Genomic DNA, 9,286 nt, shown 5'->3' with positions numbered 1-9,286 from the left:
TATGACATGGTGTGATGTGATGAGTGAGGGTGTGACATATCATATGACAAGATGATAAAACATGACATCTTAATGTGATGTGATGATGTGAAGTTATGTGATGTGATGTGAGGATGTACTGTAATTTTCTGAAGCATGACTAAAAATTGTAATTCACACCCTGAGTATCCTTAAAAACACCCAGCCTTACCCATATCCTTAACATCGACAACCCTATACCTGAACACTAATCTCAATCATACCAACCCTGAAAACAGTAGCTCTAAGAACTGAAAACACCTACCTACCACTAACCCCAGACAACTAACAACCCAATTCCTTAAACTAAAGCTTAACCCCAACCCACTCCGTGACTTACCAGAGAGTGTTCTGCATCCTTGGATGTAGGTGGCATTCTTTTGTCATGTATGATTAAGGGGTGTCCAAGTTTACACAGAGATACACAGCACTCGGTCCCTGGCTGAACACTCACATGTGTGTACAGAGGGAGCACACCATCAGCCATGATGAGCAAGCACTGATCAAATAACGCCCACAATAGCTGAAGGCTGTCAAGAGACACATTCTAAACCACACGGGTTTGAATAATGAATATTAACATGGGCCTCAAACATAAAATGTCTGGAGAAAACAGAGGAGTGGAGGGGAGGAGGAAGGGGCGAAAGCGGAAGCGGAGGAGGTGGGGGAGGGGAGGAGAAGGCGGAGGCAGAGATGAGAAGGACAAGACCCAACAATAAAGTTTTCAAAGGAAAAGGGGAATGAAATCACATGGTTTTATTCTAAAGCTAAGTCTCTAGCTACTAAAAAAGAACTAAAAAAATGCCATTTGAAGAACTTTTGGATCATAAAATTGAGCCAAATTCAGGTAAACCCCACAGTTGGTAGGCTGAGGCAAGAAGATTGAGATTTCAAAACTGGTCCGGTATAATGTAGAAATACAATGTCTGGAGAAAAAAAAGAGAAAAGACAGAAAATACGAGGATGGGAGGGGAGGAAGGAGCAGGGAAGGGAGGGAAGGGGAAGAGGAGCAGGAAAGGAGGAGGGGAGGGGAAGAGGAGGAGAGTTTTCAAATGAAAAGGGGAATGAAATCCCATTCTATTTTATTGTTCAGGTAAGTCTGTAGCTACTAAAACAAAACTAAAAAAGTACCTTTTCAAAAACTTTAAGATCATAAAATTGAGCCAGGAAGCGTGGCACATTTAGCTAAGGTTAGCGTGAAGTGATGTGATGATGTGACATAATCCAAGGATGTGATGTGATGTGAGGTGGTGATGTGATGGGAGGGTGGGATCTTTCTGCAGCGTAAATAAAAACTTAATTTTAGCTCCGACCCTGAGTATCCTTAACAACACCCAAAGTTAACCCTATCCTTACCATCGACAACACTACACCTAAACCCTAATCTCAATCATACCAGCACTGAAAAAAGTATCCCTAAGAACTCCAACCCTTACCTCTAACCAGACACCCAACAACCCAATTACTTAAACTAAGGCCCAACCCAAACCCACTCCATGACTCACTAGACAGTGTTCTGTATCCCTGGAGGCAGGTGGCCTTTTTCTCTCAAGCATGCTTAAGGAGTGTCAAAGTGTACACACAGAGATACACAGCACTCGATCCCCCAGGTGCATGAACAGTAAGAGCACAGCTGGCCATTTACTCAAGTCTCCATTGTCACCCAAAGTTATGTGCAGCTAGAGCACACAATTAAGCATGGTAGGTGAAGCACTCTGATCAAGCAACCCCCCAACAGCTGAAGGCCATCCGAGTGGCCTGACACACATTCTAAACCATACAGGCTTGGAAATCATGAATACTAACACGTACCTCAAACATAAAATCTCTGGAGAAAACAGAAAAGAGAGGAAACAGAGAAGGGAAGGAGAGGGGAGAGAATACCAAAAAAAAAAAAAAAAAAAAAGGAGAAGAGAAGGTAAAGAAGAGAGAATGAAGTTTTCAAATGAAAAAGACAATGAAATCCCACTGTATTTTATTCTACAGCTAAGTCACTTGCTACTAAAACAGAACTAAAAAAGAGCCATTTCTAGAACTTTTAGGTAATCAAATTGAGCCAGGTAGGGTATCAAATTCAGTTAAGCCCCACAGTTGGTAGGCTGAGGCAAGAAGAATGAGAGTTCAAAACTGGCTGGGTCTAATGTAGAAATACAAATACAATGTCTGGAGAAAAAAGGAATGAAAAAAACAGAAAAGAGGAGAATGGCAGGGCAGGGAGGAGCACAGAGGTGAGGGGGAAGGAGGAAGAGGAACAGGAGGAGGAGAGGGGGAGGCAAAAGGAAGGGCAAGGAGGAGGAGAAATGGAGGAGGGGGCGGGGCGGAGGTGTTTAGGAGGGGAGGATAAGAGGAAAGTTTTCAAATGAAAAGGGGAATGAGGGGCTGGGGATATGGCCTAGTGACAAGAGTGCTTGCCTTGTACACATGAGGCCCTGGGTTCGATTCCCCAGCACCACATATACAGAAAACGGCCAGAAGTGGCGCTGTGGCTCAAGTGGCAGAGTGCGAGCCTAGAGCAAAAAGAAGCCAGGGACAGTGCTCAGGCCCTGAGTTCAAGGCTCAGGACTGGCCAAAAAAAAATAGTGGGGGGGGGGGATGAAATCCCATTCTATTTTATTGTTCAGGTAAGTCTGCAGCTACTAAAACAGAACTAAAAAGTGCCTTTTTGAGAACTTTTAGATCATAAAATTGAGCCAGGTAGGGTGGGACATTCAGGTGAGGTTGGGTGATGTGATGGGATGATGTAACGTGCTATGATGATGTGATATGGTGTGAGGATATGCCATGATCTGGTGCTGTGATGTGATGATGTGATGTTTTTCTGCAGCATAACTAAAAACTTAATTGTAATTCACACCCTGAGTATCCTTAACAATGCTCAACCTTACCCTATCCTTAACATTGACAACCCTGCACCTGAACCCTAATCTCAATCATACCAACCCTGAAAACAGTAGCTCTAAAGCCTGAAAACCCTTCCTCTGACCCCAGACACCTAACAACCCAATTCCTTAAACTAAAGCCCAACCCCAACCCACTCTGTGACTTAACAGACAGTGTTCTGCATCCCTGGAGGTAGGTGGCCTTCTATTGTCAAGCATGCTTAAGGGGTGTCCAAGTTTACACACAGACACACAGCAGAAGATCTCCCACCCATACCCTAACATGTGTATGCAGAGCAGGTGCATGAACACAGTGAAAGCACAGCTGACCATTCTTTCAAGTCTCCATTGTCACCCAAAGTTAATCCCAGAAGGAGCACACCATCAGGGATGGAAGGTCAAGGACTCTGATAAACAACCCCCACAACTGCTGAAGGCCATCGGATTGGCCTGACACACATTCTAAACCACACGGGTTTGTAATCATAAATGCTAACATGTACCGCAAACATAAAACGTCTGGAGAGTAGAGAAGGAGCAGAGGAGAGGAAGAGGAGGAGGGGTCGGAGGCGGAGAGGAGAGAATACAGTTTGCAAATGAAAAGGGGAATGAAATCCCATTCTATTTTATTCTATACGTAAGTCTCTTGCTACTGAAACAGAAATAAAAAAAGTGCTTTTTCAAGAACTTTTAGATCATGAAATAGAGCCAGGTAGGGTGGGAAATTCAGGTAAGGTTGGTGTGAAGTAATGATGTGGTGTGATCTGAGGATGTGATGTGATTTGAGCACATGCCATGATGTGGTGATGTGATGGGATAATGTGATCAATTTTTCTGCAACAAAACTAAAAACTTACTTATAATTCACACCCTGAGTCTTCTTAACACCCAACCTTAAACCTATCCTTAACATTGACAACCCTACACCTGAACCCTAATCTAAATCATACCAATCCTGAAAACAGTAGCCCTAAGAACTCTAACCCTTCCCTGTAACCCCAGACACCTAACAACCCAATTCCTTAAACTAAAGCCCAACCCAACCACCTCTGTGACTTAGCAGTATTCTGCATCCTTGGAGGTAGGTGGCCTTGTTTTGTCAAACATGCTTAAGGGGTGTCCAACGTTTATACACAGAGATGCACAGCACTCGATTCCCCACCCATACCCTCACATGTGTGTGCAGAGCAGGTACATGAACACAGTGAAAGCACAGCTGACCATTTATTCAAGTCTCCATTGTCACCACAAGTTAGGCACAGTGAGAGCAGACCATCAAGCAAGGCAGGGCAAGAACTCTGATCAAACAACCCCACAACAGCTGAAGGCAATTTGAGGGGCCTAACAACCCAATTCCTTAAACTAAAGCCCACCCAACCCACTTGGTGACTTACCAGACAGTGCTCTGCATACTTGGAGGTAAGTGGCCTTCTTTTGTCAAACACGCTTAAGGGGTGTCCAAGTTTACACAGAGATACACAGCACTAGGTCCCTGCCCATACCATGTGTGTGCAACAGGAGCACACCATCAGGCATGGCAAGGCAAGGACTCTGATCAAATATGCCTAGGACTGCTGAAGGCCGTAGAAGACACATTCTAAACCACATGGGTTTTGAATCATGAATGCTAACATGTGCCTCAAACATAGAATGTTGGGAGAAAACAGAGAAAAGGAGGAGTGGAGAGGAGGAGGAGGAGACGGAAGCAGGGGCGGTAGAGGCAGGGGCGGGGCAGAGAGGAGAAGAAGAGGGGAGAATACTTTTCAAATGAAAAGGGAAATGAAATCACATTTTGTTGTATTCTACAGCTAAGTCTCTAACTACTAAAACAGAACTAAAAAAGTGCCATTTTAAGAACTTTTAGATCATAAAATTGAGCAAGGTAGGATGGCAAAATCACATAAGCCCTACAGTTAGTAGGATGATGAGAGGTCAAAACCGGCCGAATCTAAAGTAGAAATACAAAAACAATGTCTGGAGAAAAGGAAAAGAGAAAAGACAGAAAACAGGAGGATGGGAGGGGAAGGAGGAGCAGGGAGGGGAGTGGGGAGGAGAAAGAGGAGAAGCAGGAGAGGAGGAGGCAGGGAGGGGGAGGGGGAGGAGGAGAAATGGAGGAGGTGGGGCAGAGGTGGAGGAGGGGAGGAAAAAAGGAGAGTTTTCAAATGAAAAGGGGAATGAAATCTCATTCTATTTTATTCTTCAGGTAAGTCTGTAGCTACTAAAACAACTATAAAAGTGCCTTCTCAAGAACTTTCAGATCATAGAATTGCTTATGCTATTCATATGAGGAAATGCTGTATCAGGTGCTCCAATCATTAATGGGACTAATCAGTTTCCGAACCCTCCAATCATAATTGGTATAACTATAAAGAAAATTATAATAAATGCATGGTCGGTGACAGCTACATTGTAGATTTGATCATCCCCTAATGGAGCTCCTGGTTCACCAAGCTCAGCTCGGATGAGGATGCATAAACCTGCGCCTACTTTTCCGGCTCATGCTCCGAATATAAAGTATAGGGTTCCAATTTCTTTATTTGTTGAAAATAATCAATGATTAATGAACATAGTGCCTGGGGTAGACCCCTTTCTATCATAGTCCTGAGGTGAAATTTCATATTGAATTGCAAATTCAAATGAACACCTTCAATCCTTCCGGGACTTCTCCTGCCTTTTTTCTCGGGGGGGGGGAGTAGTAGATTGAAGCCAGATGATTTAGGGTATTTAGCTGTTAACTAATATTTTGTAGGTTTGATACCTATCAATCTAGTGAGGATTTAGCTTAAGAAAAGCGATTGGTTTGTTTCCAGAAGATGCACTATTCGTTCTGCAGTCCTTAGAGACAGAAATTAAACTTGAGTGTTTACTTAAGGTCTTTGGTTAACCTTAATTTCTAGAATATTGAGTACAATAATGGGGATAGGGGGAGTGAAATGAGGATAGAAAAAGAAGAGTTGGATGGGTCATAAGCTTTTGTATTTAGTCATCATATGAATTTCTTCTTTGGAAGGGGAAATAATGTAAGGGCAGATGAATAGATTCATCGAAGATAAAAGTAAAGGTTTAGTAGGGCTGATATGGCTATAAATATACTTGCTATAATATTTTTGTTTGACACTTTCTTTGATAATAAACCATTTAGGTAGAAATCCTGTTAGTAGGGTAGTCCTCCTAATGATATGTGTGACCAGCATAATTAAAGTAATTAATGGGCTAGAATCTCATGCTATGGTTAGAGATGTAGTGTTATTAGCTGATAGAAAGTCTAAGGAGATGAACATGTTAATTGTACATATGATGTAAATAAGTTAAGGGCTATTGCGGAGGGATTATAGATTGTTATTGCTGCTATCCATCCTACATGGGCGATGCATGAATATGCTAGGCTTTTTTGTATTTGACTGATTAAGAACTCCACAGCCCACAATAAGAATTGCTGATATAGCTATAAATATTATGTTTGTATTTAGGTTATTGGCCATTTGGTATATAATTGAGATTGGGGCCAGTTTTTGTCATGTTAGTAGGATTATACCAGAGAATAATGCCTTGAATGCCTTGAGTAACTTCTGGTACTCAAAGGTAGAATGGGGCTAATCCAAGTTTTATGGCTAGGGCAATTGGCAGTATACATAGGTATAGGTTGTCTTTAAGGTCAACTATGTTTCATTATCCAATCAAGGTTATTGAGGATATCGTATATAAGAACTATTGATGCTGTTGCTTGTGTTAGGAAATATTTTGTGGCGGCTTCTGTTGAACATGGGTTACTGTTGTAAATTATTATAGGAATAATTGCTAGTATGCTAATTTCAAGTCCTATTAATATGTATATCCAGTGTGAGGTTGTGAGAATTAATATGGATCCTATATAGTAAATATAACTAGTGAATATACAACAATATTAATTAGTATGGGAGGGGTTAAAACCAACATTTTCAGAGTATGGGCCCGAGACCTTTAATTAGCTGACCTTACTAGAATTTAGTGTAATAGGTAGCACGAAGAATTTTAGAGTTATGTTGGGTTCGAGTCCTATAATTCTAGAAATAAAAGGAATATAACCTTTATGTTTTACTATACCAAAATAACTCTTTAGTCAGACATATTTCTGTATTAGCGGTGGTATGCTCATCGTACATATAGGTAGTGAAATGTGCCACATACATAGGGCTAGGGTTAGGGGAAGGAAGTTTTTTCATATAAGACGCATAAGTTGGTCATATAGGAAACGTAGATATGATGCTCAGATCCATAGAAACGAAGAAATTAAAATTAATAACTTTACAACTAGGTTAGAAGTTATCATTTCTGTATTGAGTAGGTTGAAGCAAAAAATAAAGTAGCAGTTAGTGAATTTATTCGGATAATATTTATATATTCTGCCATAAAGAATAAGGCGAATGGTCCTGTGTCATATTCAACGTTGAAGCCTGAAACTAGTTCAGATTCACTTTCAGTTAGGTCAAAGGGAGCTGGGTTTGTTTCAGCTAGTATGGAGATAAATCACATTATAGCTAGGGGTCATGCTGGAACAATTATTCAGTTATATTCTTGAGACATTGATAGGGATAATATTGAGAATAGTCCAGATAGTAGTATTGTTGATAGGAGAATGATTGCTAGGCTTACTTCATATAAAATAGTTTGAGCTATAGCTCATAATGCTCCAAATATAGCGTATTTTGAATTGGATGCTCAGCCTGATCATAAAATTGAATATACTGATATGCTTGATGCTGCTAAGATGAATAAAAATCCTATGTTTATGTTAATTAGAGGATGTGGTATTGGAGGGGGAATTCATAGGGATAGGGCTAGTGATAATGCTACAATAGGGAAAATTGAAAATAGAATTAAGGATGAAGTGCCTGGGCATATAGGCTCTTTAATGAACACTTTTATAGCATTGGCGAATGGTTGAAAACCACTGTATGGACCTATGATGTTAGGACCTTTTCGTAATTGTATATAGCCTAGGATCTTGTGTTCTAGTAGGGTCAAGAAGGGTATTGCTGGGGCTGGGAATATGGCCTAGTGGCAAGAGTGCTTGCCTCCTACACATGAAGCTCTCAGTTCGATTTCCCAGCACCACATTTATGGAAAACAGCCAGAAGGGGCACTGTGGTTCAGTTGGCAGGGTGCTGCCCTTGAGCGGTACGAAGCCAGGGACGGTGCTCAGGCCCTGAGTCCAAGGCCCAGGACTGTCCAAAAAAAAAAAAGAAGGTTTTGCTAATAAAAGTGGAATAATAAATACAAGGAAATTTAAAATAAACATGCTGTTAAGAAGAGGAGTTGATGCTGGAGGGGGTGCGGAGAAAGAGGAACCCTTCTCCATTGTTGGTGGGAGTGCAAATTAGTACAACCACTTTGGAGAACAGTATGGAGGTTTCTCAAAAAGCTCATACCACTCCTAGGCATCTATCCTAAACAGCAAAATCCAAGATATCAAAAAGACATTTGTACTTCCATTTTTATCGCATCATAATTCACAATAGCCAAAATATGGAAACAATCCAGATGCCCCTCCACAGACGAATGGATCCAAAAAATATGGTACTTATACACAATGGAATACTACATAGCGATTAGGAATGGTGAAATATTGTTATTCGCAGGGAAATGGTCAGAACTCGAACAAATAATGTTGAGTGAGACAAGCCTAGAACACAGAAAACAAAGGGGCATGATCTCCCTGATATATGACTGTTAACAAAGGGAGACAGAGAGACAGTACAGACCAAGTCTGTGAATACTGAATATGTTCTTGATACATTGTATCTTGTATATATGTCTACCTGACCTAGAGAAGGGATAGAAAAACAGTACATAAGATATCACAAGAAATGTACACACTATGTAACTGTACTCTTTTTGCACAACACCTTGTCAAAAAATTTTTGTACAATTAATTAAAAAATTAAAAAAAGAAGAGGAGTTGAACCTTTGATTAATAAAGTATTAAATCTTATGCAATTACCGAGCTCTGCCATCTTAACAGTTCCTTATCCTGGAACTTATTTTGGGCATGCTAATTTATTTAAGAAATAAATAATTAAGCATTAAGGCGCTTTGGGAAAAGTTGGCCTTATTTCTCTGGTCCTTTCCTACTAGGAGAAATAGTAAATAGATAGAAACCGACAACGATTTCTCCAGTCTGAACTCAGATCACGTAGGACTTTAATCGTTGAACAAATGAACCTTTAATAGCTGCTGCACCTTTTGGATGTCCTGATCCAACATCGAGGTCGTAAACCTAATTATCGATATGGACTCTTTAATGAGATTGTGCTGTTATCCCTAGGGTAACTTGGTACCTTGATCAGAAATTCTGGATCAAAGATGATGTAGGTTAACTTCAACTTGTAAGTCCAGGACTAGGTCTTTCC

The sequence above is a fragment of the Perognathus longimembris genome, chromosome 24 (assembly GCF_023159225.1).
Source record: "Perognathus longimembris pacificus isolate PPM17 chromosome 24, ASM2315922v1, whole genome shotgun sequence".
NCBI lineage: Eukaryota > Metazoa > Chordata > Mammalia > Rodentia > Heteromyidae > Perognathus > Perognathus longimembris.
This window is presented reverse-complemented; position numbering follows the sequence as displayed.